Raw genomic sequence first — 18137 nt, forward strand, 5'->3', positions numbered from 1 at the left:
CCTCCAGGTGGGTGTTGCTTGGATCTAGCTGGGGTCTGGCTGCTGTGCTCCACTTCTTCCTGCTGCAGTAGTTGGAGTTGAACCCTTTGTGTCACTCTGGCAGGATATTCTGCTCCTGAGTCATCTGGGTGGGTCTTGCCTCCAGCCTCTTTTCAGGGAGTTCTGCTGAAGGGTTCCACGCTGGGTCTGCACTCTGAGTCTATTTAGGATCCACGGGCCTGGGCAGTCTCACACACTGGGCAGTGCTCTGGGTATCTTCCGGATTCAGTGGACCCCGGTCACTCACCGGGTCTGCCTTCTGGGTCTATTCAGGATCCATTGGCCATAGGTCATCTCACTCTGGGCTACTTTTTAGAACCTAATCAGACACAGAAAATTCTCTGTACATCTTTGAGCCTGATATAATTGTTTCTTTAATTATAGTTGTCACCACATTTTTTAGTTCTGCTGGTCCTTGATAGTTCACATTATCCAGAAACCTACCATTTTCTGAGGTAATCATGATCTCATATATGATTATCTGTTTTCCGTTAAAATATGTAGAATTAACTGCTTCCTTTTTTCTCTGGTATTATAAGCTTCCTGAGGGTAAGTGGCAAGTCTTATCTTAATGTCTATGGATTTTACTAGCACAAGGTCAGTCATATCTTTTTTAAATTTTATTTTAAAGAGTAAACACAAAAATAAAAGCAAAAACAAATAACAAAAACAAAGAAACTGAGAAACATGCAACAATACATATGGTATATAATTTCAAAACAAAATAAAAACTAACAATGGTTGTTATATTATATATTTTTATCATCAAATCTGTTGCTCAGATTATCATATACAGGTATGCAAGATTGGTCAGATAATTAAACATTAACTCTTCCTTTCTACAAACCTTAATTTTTTCTTGTCCTTCTTGCTTTTTATTTTTAATTTATTTTAAAGAGTGTAAAATAATAATTGATAAGACATTAGAAACAGTACACATTTAGAAGAACAAGATGAGAAGTATTCAACTATGGTTTTTGTATTGCACAATGCTTCTTCTGTGTGGTTGCTCAGATTACTGATGTTAGCACATAGAGTTAGTGAAAGTGAAAATTTTAGATATTAACTTTTACTTTCAAAATACTGATGGAGGCCCAGCGAGATAGCTCAGCAGACTAAAGTGCCTGCTTAGGCAGAGCACAGTGGCTGGAGTATGCGCTGAGACAGCAATTGAGACTGGGCGTGGTAGGGCACACCTGTAATCCCAGAGCTTGGGACACTGAAAATAGGAGAATCACTGAGTCTGATCTATGTAGTGAGACCCTGTAGTAAATACAAAAACAAACAAACAAACAAACAAACAAACAAAACATCCCCAAAAAGACAGATAGAAATTAGTAGCACGATCTTTCAGTTATCCTATATGTACACTTGAATGATTTTCCCCCTTCCTTTTTTTTCCCTATCTTTTTTCCTTTCCCTCATCTTCATTTGTATTTTTTCTCTGAATTAATTTTTTACGGAACCCTGGAAAAATAGAATATTTGGAGGAAAGAGCTGTTGGTGTACCTTACTTATTTGAAGATAAAAATGCAGACCATTGAGGACAAGCCTACTAAACCTCCAGCCCTAGTTTTTGCTGAAAAAAAAATTAATTTAAACTCAGAGACCTTTTAACAGAAACTTGTTTGTCCTGATTGTTCCTTTCCTTGAAAATTTTAGAGTTGTTCTAGAACATAAATAAGTTCATCTTAAACCCATCTTATTTTGGATGGCCTATACAAAGCCCAGAAAAATGCCTTTTCCCATCATTTCTTCTTTCTTTCTGGGTACAGGGAATTGAACCTCAGGACTTCATGCTTGCCCTCATGCTTGCACCTTTGAGCTAAATCCTCTGCCTATTATTTATTTTTCTTCATTAAAAAATGTAATATATGCTAATTTCAAACAAGGAAACAACCCAAGGTATACAAAGAAAAATACTTTTCCTTACAAACTCATATACCTTCTGACTCATACTTTTGCTGACTTTTTTCCCCGTATAGTAAACAACCAATATTTATAGACTAATGTGCTTTTCTCTCACTTTTTTCTGTGCTCATGTAAGTATTCACATGAGTAGTTTTCATTAAAACTCTGTTGTTAATGAAGTCACATAATAAAAATTTTGAAATTTACTTTTTTTCTCTAAATAGCATACTGTTAATGTTCTTTCAGTCAACAGAGATCTAAATTTTATGTTGTAAAAGCTCAGTAAAATGTTGTAGAATGTGGCAAAAGCGCAAGGGCCTGAGTTCAATCCCTGGTTCCACCAAAAAAAATGTTGTAGAATGGATGTATTTCCATTTATCTGTTATTAAACAGTCATGCTATCTTCAGTTATTTCTTTCATTATCCACAATATACCATTTAATCTACTGTTATATGTGCTGTTGGTTATATAGAAGAGAGTACCAAGAGTTAAATAGCCTCTTCCCAGTATCTGTGCATTTTTTTTCTTTTTCTTTCTTTCTTTTTCTCTCTCTTTCTTTCTTTCTTTCTTTCTTTCTTTCTTTCTTTCTTTCTTTCTTTCTTTCTTTTTTTTCGGAACTGGGGATTGAACTCAGGCCCTTGCGCTTGCCAGGGAAGTGCTTACTCCACTGAGCCATCTCCCCAGCCCGACATTTTTATTTTTAAAAATCAAATTATGTGGTAAAAATTAGATTATGTAGCATAATGGTATGTATATTTTCTTAAGTTTATGAGTACTTGAAATTTTTCTTTCATGAACAGCATGCGTATACCCTTTGCTCATTTTCTCACTGCTGTTCTTTTCCCCCCCCCCATATTTAGCACAGGGTCTACAGGGTCTCACTGTGTAGATCAGACTCGTAGTGATCCTCCTGTTTTCAGCCTCCCAAGGCATGGCAGGGATCAAACCCTGGCTGCTGCACTCTGCCTAAACAGGTACTTTAGTCTGCTGAGTTATCAGGCTGGCCCTTCACTAGTGTTTTTTTATATTAGCTATTTGGCTCTTTGGTACTTATTACCTTCTATTTCTTGTTTGATTTCTTTATATGCTTATATACTTCCCATCAAAAATTAATATTTTTACATGCTTGACCTTGTCTGTCTAGCCATTTATAGATCTTTATGTATTATTTTATGCAAAATTTTTCTATATCAGTATATGTTTACTTTTTAAAGGAATAGGAAACTATTTATTGACCACTGTTCACTATTATTTATAATAAAGCAAAAATATACATTAGAATAACGTTCCAATCACTGAAAAGTTGTTTTCCTGGCTTCTGCTGAAAACAGTAACCCAAATACTGAAAAGAATGAGCCTACATGTAAGGAATAAGTTGGGGTCAAGCAAAACATGCAGGTCAATAGTTTAGGTTACATGTTTTCTACTCATTTATTCTAGGTCCTAAACTGTGAACACCGCTAGCCACTTAGTAGGTTTCTGTGAGCCAAGTCTTAAGACATACATGAATCCTCACTTTTGAGTGCAGATTTCAACTTGCTGTGAAGTAATGTGGGAGGCTGAATCAGAAGGATCTTGGAGAAGTTCAAGACCAGCCTGGGCTACAAAGTGAGCTCAAGGCCAATCTGAACTGCATAACAAGACCTTGTCTCAAAAAGAGAAAGAGAAAAAAAATCTTATCTCTACCAACAACTTCCCTACCAGAATACGGTAGTAAGTCAAAACTTGGTTTGTTTGAGTTCACTTCATTAAGACTTATCAAGGGAACATTAAAAATTCCTCAGGACCCATAATATCACCGTTTATAAATACATTGTTGCTGTTTTATTTTGTATATATAAATCCTATATTAAGAGAAATTAAGTTTTTAGTTTTGCCTCTCTAGGGAGAGTCACCTAGATTGACAGAATTTATTATGTATTCTATTCTTTTCTTGCTAAGTTGAAATATGGCTTATGCTATATATGGAATCTTGACATATATTTGGCAAAAGGAATGTGGGAATGGAGTGGGCTTCTCCCAGTGTCCTTCTCTAAGGGAATAGGTAAGAAAAATTGGTAGTTATCTAGTAAGAAAAATAGAAATAGGGATGAGGAGTGGGGGAAACTTACCACTATTTTAACTTCTTTAATATTCACTTTCCTCTTCCAGTGCCCTTTCTCTTTAATTGTATCGTTTTGATGGTACTTGGTTATGAGACACGAACTGGCTAAAAATACTTTGCACCACAAGAAGTTCACAGACATAAGATTTTCTCCAGTTGTTAAAAATATTTCCAAGTTTACTTATATTGTAGAAAGGTTAATGTTCTAAATTTGTTGACATTTTTCAAAATGACAAGTGACTGCTATGAGAAGGCTGCTAGAAGAATTGTTAAAAAACAAAAGTAGTTTTGTTTAATCTGTTCCTCTAGGATAAAGTGACTCTGAATGATGCATGAAAAAGTACTTTCTCTTAATTTCTCATTGTTTGGAGAAATCATCCTGGCATTGTTCTAAATGTTGCATTGATTTTTGCAAAAGTGTTGATTTCACTCTCCATCTAGCATATTTTGGTCATTCTTTGGTTCAGGGAAATTTCTTCTTTTACTTTTTTAATTATTATATCTCATCTTTTTATCTCTTTTGGAACACATACATATATGCTATTAATAATTATTTTTATTAGTTTTTTTCCTCATTACTGAGACAAAATATCTGACACCTGAAGTTAAAAGAGAAAAGGTTTATTTTGCCCCGGCTGTAGAGGCTTTGGTTCATAATCCGCTGGCTGCAAGGCAACATCTCATGGCAGAGGGGCACCAGAGAGCAGACAGAAGGCAACAGCAGATGGGCAGCTGCAGCAAGCTTTCTTTCAGTCCCTTATATTCCATCCAGGCTACCCACTCCTGAGGCAGGCTGGGTAACACTCATACCTGGGGCTGGGCACCCTCAATCCCAGCACCCCTACACACTATAAAGACAGTTTTTGGAGATATAGTATATGTTTATTATATTTTGCATAGAGTATATTACTATGATTTATATTGTAAGGGCAAGGAAATTTATTTATTTATTTATTTATTTATTTATTTATGGTACCAGGGATTGAATTCAGGCCCTTGTGCTTGCCAGGCAAGCACTTATTCTGCTGAGCTACCTCCCTGGCCCAAAGTTAATTGATTTTTTTTTTTTTTTTTTTGCAGAACTGGGGATTGAACTCAGGCCCATTGTGCTTTCCAGGGAAGCGCTTATTCTACTGAGCCATCTCCCCGGCCCCAGGAATTTTTTCTTTTTCTCTCTATTTTTAGTGCTGTGGATCAAACCATGGTTTCTCACAAAAGCTAAGCAAAGACTTACCACTGAGCTACACACCCCACCCTGAGAACTTGTTCATTATCCTATCCTTTTCCTTTACATCATTGAATAATGTTCAGTTCATGAATGTCTTAAATATGTATCATCTGAATCAACGAACAAAGAAATACACTACTATTGTCTGACTGAGACTGCTTTTGTTATTATGAGCTATATGGAAATATAAAGCATTTAAACTGAAATAAGTTTTCTTTCTATTTTATTTTTTTCTTTCTATTGAATCTCATGCATTTGCTATTTTAATCTCATTACTCCAATAAGAAGAATGAATAACTGGGAAAAGGCTCAATGCTAGGGTCATCATTACTGACTACAAAGCATTCTGTTTGTCAGTATCTTATTCAAGTTTTTTATATCTGTGATTCTTAGGGAGACTACCCTGTAGTTCTCTTTCTTAGTTTGATTTTTCTCTGGTTTTGCTATCATAGTAATGCTTGCTTCCTGGAATGAGTTTGGAAGTATTGCTTCTCTTTCAGTTTCCCTAAAAAGCTTAAGGAATAGTAGCATTAAATCTGCTTTAAATTTCTTATAGAATTCTGCAGTCAATCCATCAGAACCTGGAATTTTCTTTGTTGATAGGTTTTAAATTACATCTTCAATTTCACTTCCTAAAATTGGGTTATTTAGAATCTTTAATTCTTTTTGATTCAATTTATAATTCATATGTATCTAAAAATCTATACATTGTTTCTGTGTTTTCCTTCATTTTTCCCCTCTAACATCTTTTAATATTCTGTTCTTGGGTTGAATTTCTGAAGTCCTGTCCATTATATGCCTTAGAGAAGATTTTTGTTTTGATCATGGATAATCAAAGTTATATATGCCTCACTTACCTATCTACGTGTTAAATTCTTTTTTCATGCTTGAGAAATTTTCCACCATTATTTCTGTCATCTTATTTGTTCTATAGCCTTCTTTTTCATTGATTCTGATCGGTTTTATGTTGTTCTTCACATCATCTAGCAGCTGCTATGTTGATTTTTCATGGTCTCTTGTCTTTTTTTAATTTTTATTTTTTTCTCATCATTTTTAACAAATTTTTCTTTTCAGAATCTTCATAGATCTAACAGATCTGATATTCTATCTTCACATTGGTTCATTGTGCTGTTTGTATTTTCAGTAAAAGTTTTAAGCTCCTAGATATCTGATTTAATGTTTTTCTGGATTACATTTCTTTTCCACACTGGGCATTTATACTTGCATCATTTTCCTATGTTCCTCTATTTTTTTATATATATTGTCTTTAGATTAATTAATCATGTCATTCATTATTGTCATCATATTTGTATTTATCTGCAAAATTATTTCTGATTTGATTTTGTTCTAGAGTCTCACTCATGTGCTCTGTTACTTCTGCTGTTGCCACTTCAGAGAGTCCAGGTGGTGGCTTTTGAATTGTTCCACCTCATTATCCCCTAGGTTTGCATTTGGTGAGCAGGAGCTCTGGAATTGCATCTTGCTTCCATGTGTTCTCATTTTCTATTTTTTTTCAAATTAATTCTTAGGTTGATGTTTATAAACTGCTTTTGGCTGGTGGCTTTATTGTTAGTATTTAGACCCCTTAGGAAATGTCTCCTCAGAGATGTAATTCAGGCATAGCTGGATTTTGTATTTTGAGTCTGTCACAAGAGCCTATCTCTTCATTTTTTAGGAAAGAGAAATTTCTGCCTATTTGGCCTAGTCCCTGGTCTTTGGCACTGGCCTATAGTATAGTATTGTTTATGACCTTTGTGTGATCTCAGTCTTGGTATCCTGGGAAGAACAATTGATTATAGCAGTTATGTCAGCTTAGCTACAATAGTATAATCAGTAATAACAATAGCTTCAAATACACCCTAGACAATAACAGACTGATAACTATTAATTTCTTACCTTTATAGGAATAGGATTTATAATTGTATAACCAAATATAAAACAAACAAGAGGGCTGGGGAGATAGCACAGCGGTCTAAGCACCTGGCTGACGAGTGCAACGATCTGGGTTTGATCCCTGGTACCACATGCCATGCTGGCCCCAGATGCTCAGGCACACTGTGTGAGTCACTGAAACCAGGCATAGTGATGCACACCTGCAATCCCAGTGCTGGGGAGGTGGAGAAAGGAGGATCACTATGAGTCTGAGTCTGACCTGCATAGCAAGACCCTGTACCAAATAGATAAAGATTTTTTTATTAAAACAAACAAGAAAATGGTGTACAGTAAATATCCCCTCAAAAATAGTGATTTCACCCTCATGGGAAAAATACAAAAAGGGTTAGGGGAAATAACAGAAATAAAAGATGAGAAAAAGAATAGAATCAAAGGCAAAAGACAAATGAAGATTATGCAAGCTTTTGAAACTGATGAAGAAGACAGGAGGGAAAGAAAGGAGAAGGAAACAGAAACAAGGAGAGAACAACAAAAACCAAATTGAAACAATATTCTCATTCATAAAACAAGAAAAAAAATCATGACAAAGAAGAAAAAATAAATAAAAGCTCACAGAAGGTAAAAAGCAAGGAAAAAGCCTCACATGCAAGGTGTACCTTTGCGGTCACTGCTTGAAGGGGGCTACAGGACAGAGCCCAGATCTGCGTCGATTGCTCCCAGCAAGCCAGCAGTAGAAGTATGGCAGTAGTGGGTCATCCCAACAAACTTGGGCCATTAGTTCCACAGTGGCCTTTAGAAGTCCAGGATGCTTCTGGTTTTTGACTTTGAGGCTTACACCAGCGTTTTTCAGCCTCAATACTCTGAGTGCCTCCTGCTAGCCCAAACACAGCTCCTGGAATTCCTGTTTGAACTTGGTTACACCAAAGTCACTAGACGGAGCCAACCCTCAGCTGCTCTGAGTTGTGACTTCTGTTGGTCCTTTTCCAAAATGGCTACTGGCCAGTCACCCTCTCTTGTGGGTGTCTGAGCCAGAATAATCCACCAGCTACTGCATTGTGCAGTGTGCAATGCTCCATTCCACTGGTGCATTTCTCCATGGAGTGTGCTGGGGTTTCCAGTAGTCACTACAGCTCTGCAAGTTGGAGCTGCCCCTCCCACACTGCAAGCCAGGGCTTAAGGGAAAAGAACTTCTGGCCCCTTCTTTCTTCTACATGGTGGTCCCTCATGATCCTCTTCTTTTGGATTCTAATTCTTACTTCAAGTCCTTGCTCAGTCCAAGGACTCACTTCCCTTCTCTTCCTCTCCCTCATGTTGCTATATTCCAGAATCTGGATTCCAAATATAAGCAAAGCTGTTTCTCTGATGCTCTGTTCACTTTATTGTCTTCCTGGAAGTCTGCTCAAATTTTTATACAGCCATGCCACTCATAGTACTTATTAAATGCTAATCAATTTTGTTTTCTTTCAAAAACATCATTCTCAACTGAAGCCCTAGTTGATGGATTGTGGTTTAAACTGTGCCATAGAAATTCAAAAATTTCCTGCTTAGGCAGAGCACAATGTCCTGTGCCAGCTCTACCCCCAGAGCACACTGAAATGGAGATTGAGACTGGGCATGGTGGCTTGTGCCTGTAATCCCAGTGTTTGGGAGGCTGAAAATAGGAGAATCACTAGGAGTTCAACCTACATAGTGAGACCCTGTAGACCCTGTAACAAATTAAAAAAGAAAAAGAAAGAAAAACAAAAAGAAATTAAAAACTTTAAACAGTTGGTCAGAAATCTTATTTTTATTTTGAAAACTTTTCTATGAAAACAGAATTAGGACATTGGTAAATACAAGGTATATTCTAATAAAATAATGAGTGTTCAATTAATTAAACATTCATAAATTACTTTTGGTATTTATACAAATTCTTGTATTAGTTCATCAAATGAAAATCAAGTATTTGCTATATTACCAGGTATGTTCTAGCCTCTGGGTATACAAGGAGCCATGCAATCTGATCTACTTCTCTCAGTGAACTCATGTTTTGGTTCAAAAGACAGTGAAATGAATAATTCAGCATGAACAAGTTTAATAATAGAAATATGGACATATTCAGTTTGAGCAGAAGTGAATTGTTGGTTTTGACTTAGACAATAAAGAAGTGTTTGCAAGATTTCATTGTGGGGATAATTATTAAATTCATGAGTTTTTCAAGCTTATAATAAATAGAACATGATCAGAATGATACAGTAAGACAATATAATAACTAACAAAAAATTTGGCTAGTGGGATTTTATGCTGTTCAGTTTATTTCATAGATTCTGACAAAGCCATAACTTTCTTAGCCATCAATCCTCAGATTAGAGTCACAGGTATTTAAATAGCCCAACTAGCATAGAATCTAATGCTTTCCAAACCTGAAAAATCATGGATGGCTATACCTAAGGCTCAGGAAATATCAGTAGTATATTCTATTGTACTTATTACTGGCTCCATTTTATTTATTTATTTATTTATTTATTTATTTATTTATTTAATGTATTTGGTGCAGGGTCTATGCAGCTTGGACTCATAGTGATCCTCCTGTTTTCAGCCCCTTCCCCCCCAAGTGCTGCGATTACAGGCATGTGCCACCACACCCGGCCTTGGTAGCCAGGCTCAGCACACTTGGGGATGGGATCAGTGTGGCATGTGGTGCTGGGATCCAAACTGGGTGTATTTTAAAGTAGATTCTTTTCTTTATTCTATAAGGACCAAGAGTTTCACATATGTGTCCTACTCTCTTAGGAACATCTATAGGAAGAGAACTTATCTCTCACAGTTATTCCATTCCAACAAACCCCATAATTGGCTGTGTTTGTACTTACTGAGGTCCCAGGTTGGTTTCTGGGCTAATTCCCATGGCTAACCAGCATAGCAGTGTTTCCAATAACTGAGCTCCCAGGTTCTTCCCTGAGCTAAGCACCAAGGTAATTGATTTCTGAACCTAGGTCATGCAGCCCTATAAAAGCTTTTGAAATACAGAATTTTTACTTGATCAAAACTTATATACTAGATTTTATATGTTTCTTTTAAAAAAATTTGTATGTTTCAAAGCAGACATACAAGACTATCCTGCTGTTACATAAATAACTTCTAACTCACACTTGGGGTTTTGTTTCTCATGTCACTCAGTCTATTAAAATTGTAATTTAAGAGAGCTACAGTCCAGGAGGCAATATATTGGACAGATAAAATGAGAGAATTTTATCGCAGCATTGAAATTAAATGGTCATCTATGACTCACATTGATTTAAATAGGTATTTTTGAGTTACCTTATATTTTTTTCTATCAAGAAGCTCATATGTAGGGAAAAATTAATATATTAAAATATAATTACAGTAAAGGTATTGTTAGACAGTGGTATAAGAACTGTCTAACTAAGAAGGAAAATTTTTCTCGGATGCAAAATTTGCATGTAAAAGTTGTGGTCCAATGTGGCTGGAAGGGAAATGTGGCCTCAACTTTGGTTGAAGCATCATTTTCATGTACTCCAATAATTTTGTTATGAAAGTTTTTAACTGTTAAAAGAGTAATAGATAAGTGCTTGCTTGGCAAGCACAAGGGCCTGAGTTCAATCCCTGGTTCCATAAAAAAGAAAAAAAAAAGAGTAATAGTAAGAGAAATAACATGACTTCTCACAACTCTCAGCTCATTGATTTTAGAACTACTCTGTCCATTACATTGTCAGTCAAGAATTAAATTTTTTCTCCATAATTTTATTGAGAAACAAATAGCAATGAGACGGTTTCAAACCAAATTAGTAGGACAGTTTCAATAATTAGCACATTGCATACATTCTTCCTAGTGGTTATTTGCTGTACAAGATGCAGACATGATATCCTATTTACAAACACTATTAGAACAAATCCCTCTATTCATTAGGAGAATGTAAATATATACAGTGGAGGAAGAACAAGAAAAGCTGAAGGGAGCTTTTATGTGCATATTGCAAATAAGGCATTTCTTTTCTTTTAAAAATCTCTGAGCAAGCAGGCATAGCGTTTCCTTTTCTCTTCCCTACCCCTCCTCTGGCTTCTTTCTTGTCCTATCTTCACTTTCACTTTTCCTTCTCACTCCTCTTTTTGTCTTTCCTTTTGCTTCCCTTTCTTTTTATTCCTACCCACCCTTTTCCCTTTCTCCTTCTCTTCTCTCTGTCTTTTATATAAAAAACATTTCATTAGAACTCACTAAATGTCAGACACTTGATTCATGGTGGGGATGCAAAGAAAATGGCACAGTTTTTTTCTCTCAGAGATTACGGAGTTGGGAAGCTTAGAGTGGTCAAGTGGTGTCAAGTTCTAGGAAGAGGAGAGAACCTAAACTCAGGTTCCAGTGTGCTTCATATAGTTGAAAAATGGAAAAAAAAAATCTGCTTGCAGCTTGTATAAAGATTCCATTATAAAATAAAATATGAAATAAAGAGCCATTACTTTAGCATATTAAATCATTTTATGAACTGCATCAGCCACAATCTGAGTTCACAGTCCCTGGACCTTCAGATGTGCTATATACTGCCTCTGTTCTCTCAGTTATTCCATGATAAAAATATGGTGAGGATGAAAGGAAATACATATGAAAGTGTTATGATGCAAGGCATTATAAACACTTCATTGACTCATGTCTTACAATAGATTCTTCCTGGGGATTTACTATTTTGATGGACTGGCTAAGCATTGTGAATAGTACCCATTTCTTATACTGAGGAAAACCAGGTCTAAAAGAAAGAAGTAGTTATATGAAAAAGTTTACAACACAATGTTTAGCAGCAATAATAGCAGGATGTTTGGGGTATTTATTTGAGTCAGAGAAGGAAGTTTTCTGGCAAATTAGGGGAGGCCACACAATGGACCCAAACTTTGGTGGGATCACAAAAGATGAATAGGAGTTGGGTAGGAGGATGTTGGAATGGATGTTGTAAGAGTTGGGAAAGACGTTCTAGATAGTAGTGAAATCATGTGCAAAGTCAAGGAAAGATAAAGCAGCATGCTCTTTTGGGACTTTATTAGCTTGCCCTGATTAAAGCACAAAGCATGTGTAAGAATTCAAGGTGGGGAAAGTTGGCAGGAAGACTCTGAGCTTTGCACAGTATACTAAGAGGACTAGATTTTTTTTTTTTTTGTTAAAGGCTTAAGAAGTCATGAAGGGTCTTAAAGATAATGGTATGAGGAGAAAAGAAGATCTATGAAGAAGTAGCTGCAATAGTTCTATTAAAAGATTTTTATATAGGAATACTGACATTCTAAGACATGAAATCAGAAAAAGAGCCTACTTGGATGGACGGAATGTGTTGAATTAGAAACCATACCGGGGGATTGGTGTTCATAAGTGTGATGTGAGCTAAAGATATCAATTTGGGTGTTAATAGGTACCTAGATAGCAGATTCCAACATAATTTCTTATTCTTTTCTTCAAATGTATTTTACTCTGAACTACAAAAGAAGAAACAAAAAGGGCAACTATAAAACCTAGTAAGTAAATTAAAGCAATTCATGTTCAGAAAAGAATTAACTTTATGTTGCAAATACTTGTGCAGATGATGCCCATATCTGAAAGTAAGAAAATTCATTTTTTCTAACACCCCACAGTGTTGTTCATTGAGGGTGTAAAAGGATAGTGGAAAAGTAGAATGAAGGAGCACAGACAAAGAAAACATTCAAAGCTGGAAAGAGAACTAAAAGATTTCAATATAATTGTGTCATTGTTGTCTCCTTAGTTTATTTTTTTTATCACAACAGACCTGTTATTATTTATCATCCATTTCCCTGAGCATCAGAAATGTTACTTTTTATTTTAGAAATTGCTCAAATAGTTAAAATTTTGTTTTTATTTTTTAAAAAGAGTACAAAACAGTATTAAAACAGAAAATGGCCAGCAAGATAGCTCTGCAAATTAAGTGCCTGCTTAGGCAAGATAAGCCTAAGTGCTGCACCAGCCAGCTGCTGGGCATGCTGAGACTGTTATGAGTCCTGGTGTGGTGGTGCATGCCTTTAATTCCAGTGCTGAGGAGGCTGCAAGCAAGAAGATCACTACAAGTCCAAGCTGCATAGATAGACCCTGTATCAAATACATTAAAAAAATTAAAACAAAAAATTACAAGTGATACAGAATTTCACTTAACAAAGTTATATGAATCTCACAGTATTTGTTGTCATACATAGTGTTGTCTTCCAACCACTTATACATATTACGTTATATACATGCAAAAAGCAAGAAAGAGAAACAGAAAGAAACGTATAAGAAATAAGAAAAGGGAAAAGTTCAAACTATTGTAAAAAGGACTCAGCATGATGTGCCAGCTCCGCCCCTGGAGTGCACTTAGATGGTGATTGAGACTGGGCATGGTGGTGTGTGCCTATAATCTCAGCGCTTGGGTGACTGAAAACAGGAGAGTCACTATGAGTCTGATCTGTGTAGTGAGACCCTGTAGATCCCGTACTAAATACATAAAAAGGAGATCAAACAAATTAAACATTATCTGCTCCTTTCCATAGACCAGCAGAAATCCACAGTACAGTGTTCCAGACCATCCTGCTCACATACATAGATACATCTCTTTTCCCCACTCCCTTGCCTGTCTTCCTCAACCCAGTAAATCTTTCCTTTTGAATAAGTTCATTCCCTCTTCCCAGGATCTATCATACCCTCCAGATTCCATTTTCTCTCTTTTTTTTTCAAAGTTTTATTGATAAACAGATAGCAATGAGACAGTTTCAAATCAAATCAGAAGTACAGTTTCAACAAATAATACACTGCATATATTCTTCTTAGTGGTTAATTGCTGTACAAGATGCAGACTTGTGATCCTATTTACAAACACCATTAGAACAAATCATTCTATTCATTAACAGAATGTAACTATATATCTATCCCAACCACTTTGAATACACAGATACAAAATGGACATTCATAGGTATACCCCATTTTTCTAAGTTCCGTTATTGAATATTATAGGTGTGTAAACTCAGCAAAATATTCTAAAACAGTCCAGTAGCCCATAATAGCATTGGGTCTTTTGTTTAACTGGCAATGTCAGAAATTATTGACCTGAGTCCCCCACAGCTCAACTTAACAGCATGGCTTTATTTCTTATATTTCGTCTTCATACTTTTCTACTGGATGGTTAAGACCAAGGTAAAGCAGGACCTATGCAATAAGAGTTGTAGCTTTTTGGTCTGAGAAGGTCAGTGAAATGCCCTCAGGATTTATCCTGAGATCCTGTACCTCAGATTGTAGAAACTTTGTCAGTGCAGCCATGTGGATGAGTCACAGCCATTGCTTGGCCAATGTGCTCTCTGTGAAAGCCTGAGAGAGTGTCTTCTCCCCATGTGACTCTCCTTAGGCACACTCTACGTCATCGATCACTTTCCTCTTTGGCTTCATAATCTTCTTGATCAGAAAATTTGGGACACTACCAAGGTACATGATGTTACAGTACAAGTTCTCATATGTCCTGAGTCTTAATTGACCTTAGAAGACTAGGGCCAAAATGTTGGCTTTCCTTGTAGCCCTCCTTTTTCTCTAATTTTGGTCTGCAAACTTCCATTTTCTCTTTACATTCACTTTTTCCAATATCTGTTATATGGTTCGGATTCCATTTTCTCTTTCAGGTTCACACAATAAGGAGACAATTCAATGTTTGCATGTGCAGGTCAGATTTATTTGACTAAATATGTATGGTCTCTAGTGGCATCTATTTACTGACAAAAGACTCAAATCTATACTATTTTATACTTGAATAATACTCCACTGTGTAAAGATACCACATTTCCTTTATCCATTCCTCAGTTGATGGGCATTTGGGCTGTTTCCAGGATTTAGCTATGATAAGTTGTGCTGCTATAGACATGGGTGCACATGTATCGCTGTGGTATGATGTCTTCAGTTCTTCAGGAAGATACTCAGGAGAATAGCTGCCTTGAATTGGATCTCAACCCTAGATTATTATTTTTTTATGAATTTAGTACACAGCTTACAGGGTCTCACTGCATAGATCAGACTCATAGTGATCCTCTTGCTTTCAGCCTCCCAAGTCAGGGATTATAGGTGCGCAGCACCATTCCTAGTCTCAATCTCTGTCTCAGTATGTACCAGTATGCTGTGGGGCCAACACAGCATGCTGGGGATTGAACCCTGACCCCTGCACTCTGTCTAAGCTGGTGCTTTAGTCTGCTGAGCTGGCTGGCTGGCCCTCAATCCTACATTTTTAAGGAATCTCCATACTGAGTTCCATACTGGTTGTACCAGTCCACATTCCCACTAACAGGGGAAACATTTGCTTTTTCTCCACAGCCCCTCCAGTGTTCATTGTTGGCTGACTTCTTGATGTGAGCCATTCTTTTTGGGATTAGATAGAATCTCTCTGTTGCTTTAATCTACATTTCATGAATGGCCAATGATTTTGAAAACTTTTTCATACATTTACTTGTTATTTCTGTTTTTTCATCTAAAAAGTGTATATTCATCTCAGATGGTCATTTTTGGATTGGAGCTTTGATTTTGGGGAGGCCTGATTTTTAAAAATTCTTTATATGTTCTAGATAGAAAGCTTTACCATCAGCTATAATTTTTCCCAGTTTGTGGGTTTTCTTTTAACTCTGCTAGAGATTTCCTTTGAAGTGCAGGAACTTTTCAAAAAATGAGAGCCCATTTGCTGATTCTCTGAAATGTTTCCCATGCAGTTTGGTTTTTGTTCATGAATTCATTACCTACCCCTATGTCTTTTATTTATTTATTTATTAATAATTTTATTGAGAAATAAATAGCAATGAGACAGTTTCAAAACTGATCAGTAGGACAGTTTCAATAATAAACACATTGCACATTGTTGTCTCAGTGGTTATTCCTTGTACAAGATGCAGACATAACATCCCGTCCACAAACACTATTAGAACAAATGTTCTTATTCATTGAATTAAAAGAATGTAGCTATATATCTAGCCTAACTATTTTGAATATGCAGATACAAAATTGTCTTCATTTGTATCCTCTTTTCTTGTTTAGCTTTGTCAAGATGGGTATTCCATTATCATTTAAATATTGTAGGTGCATGAATCCAGAAAAATATTCCAATATAGTCCAGTAGTGCATAATAGTAGTTGGTCATCTGCAAGACTGGCAATGTCAGAAGTTGTTGATCTGAGCCCTTTACAGCCCAGCATACCAACATGGCTTCACCTTTATACCTCATTTTTATACCTTTCTGATGGATAGTTAAGACCAAGATAAAGCAAGACCTATATAACAAGAAATGTAGCTTTTGCATCTGATAAGGTCAGTCAAATCCCCTCAGGATTTATCCTGAAACCCTGTACCACAGTTTGTAGATCCTTTGTCAGTGTCATCATGTGGATGAGTCACGGCCATTGCTTGACCAGTTTGCTCTCTGTGAAAGCCTGAGAGAATGTTTTCTCTCCATATGACTCTCCTTACACACACTCTACATCACTGATCACATTCTTCTGTGACCCCATAATCCCCTTGATCAGAAAATTTGAAACAAAACTGAGTTACATGATGTTACAGTACAGGTTCTCCTATGTCCCGAGTCTTCACTGACCTTGAAAGGCTAGAGCCAAAATATTGGCTAACCTTGTAGCCCTTCTTTTTCTCTAATTTTTGGTCTGCAAAGTGAGGTTATTAACCCTCCAGAAGAGAATCTTATTATTACCCTACAACATATGCAGTTGCTTACCCCTATGTCTTTTAGATTTCTACCTATGTTTTCCTCTGGAAGATTTAGTTTTTTTCTGTTTCAGCACTTAAATGTTTGGTTCATTTTGACGGTAGTTTTGTGCATGGTGATAGACATGGGCCCAGTTTTATCCTTCAGCATGTGGAAAGCAAGTTTTCTCAGCACTGTTTATTAAAGAAGCTATCTTTCTTCCAGTGAACATGTTTGGCTTTTATTTTTTTTTTTTATCAAAGATAAGGTGGCTCAGTGTGTTTGCATCTTCTAATCTATACCATTGATCCTCAGGTCTATCTCTATGCCAGTACTATATTTATTTTATTATAAACATACCTGTATTATTCCTGATTTTAAAGTGAAGGCCTTCAGTTTTTGCCTGTTTAGCATGATGGTGTTGATTTCTCATAGATGGCTTTTATCAGGTTGAGACATAGATGATCTGTTCTGATTCTCTGTAGGGTTTTCTTCATAAATGAGTAATAGACTTTGTCAAAACCTTTTTCTGCATCTATTGAGATTACCTGGTTTTTGTTTTGGACTATATTGATATGTTATATTACTTTTATGGATTTGTATATGTCGCACCATGCCCACATTCCTGGAATGAATCCCACTTGGTTATGATGCATAATCTTCTTGATGATTTGCTGCATTATGTTTGATAGTATTTTATTGAGGAGTTTTGCAACTATATTCATTATAGAATGGTCTGTATTTCTCTTTTTTAGTTGATTCTTTCTCTGGTTTTGGAATCAGAGTAATAGTTGCCTCCAGGAATGAATTTGAGGGAAGTGTTTCCCTTTGAGTTTCAGAAAAGTTGGTATTAAATCTTCTCTATATTTCTTGTAAAATTCAGCTGGGACCTGGGCTTATCTTTGTTGGTAAATTTCTTATATTTCAATTTTATTTCTTTTATTGGGTTACTTGGAGCTTGTATATCTTCTTAACTCAGCTTTAGCATTTCACATGTACACAGGAAAATGAATTTGTCTGTGTTTTCCATTCTGTGAGAATAAAGTTTTTGGAAGTAGATATTGATGATCTGAATTTCTCTAGGGTTTGTAGTGATTTGGATCTAATATTCCTCATTGCATAAATTTGTGATTCTTCTTTCCATGAGGTTGGCTAGGGGCTTATCAATTCTATGTATTCTTTTAAAGAACCAACTAGGAGTTTCCTGCTACCCTGCGCCGGCGGGACCAGTCCCAGCCCAGGCGCAGCGTGGGCCGGACCCTCTCCCAGCCC

Source organism: Octodon degus, unplaced genomic scaffold (genome assembly GCF_000260255.1).
Source record: "Octodon degus isolate 3935 unplaced genomic scaffold, OctDeg1.0 scaffold00298, whole genome shotgun sequence".
NCBI classification, from domain to species: domain Eukaryota; kingdom Metazoa; phylum Chordata; class Mammalia; order Rodentia; family Octodontidae; genus Octodon; species Octodon degus.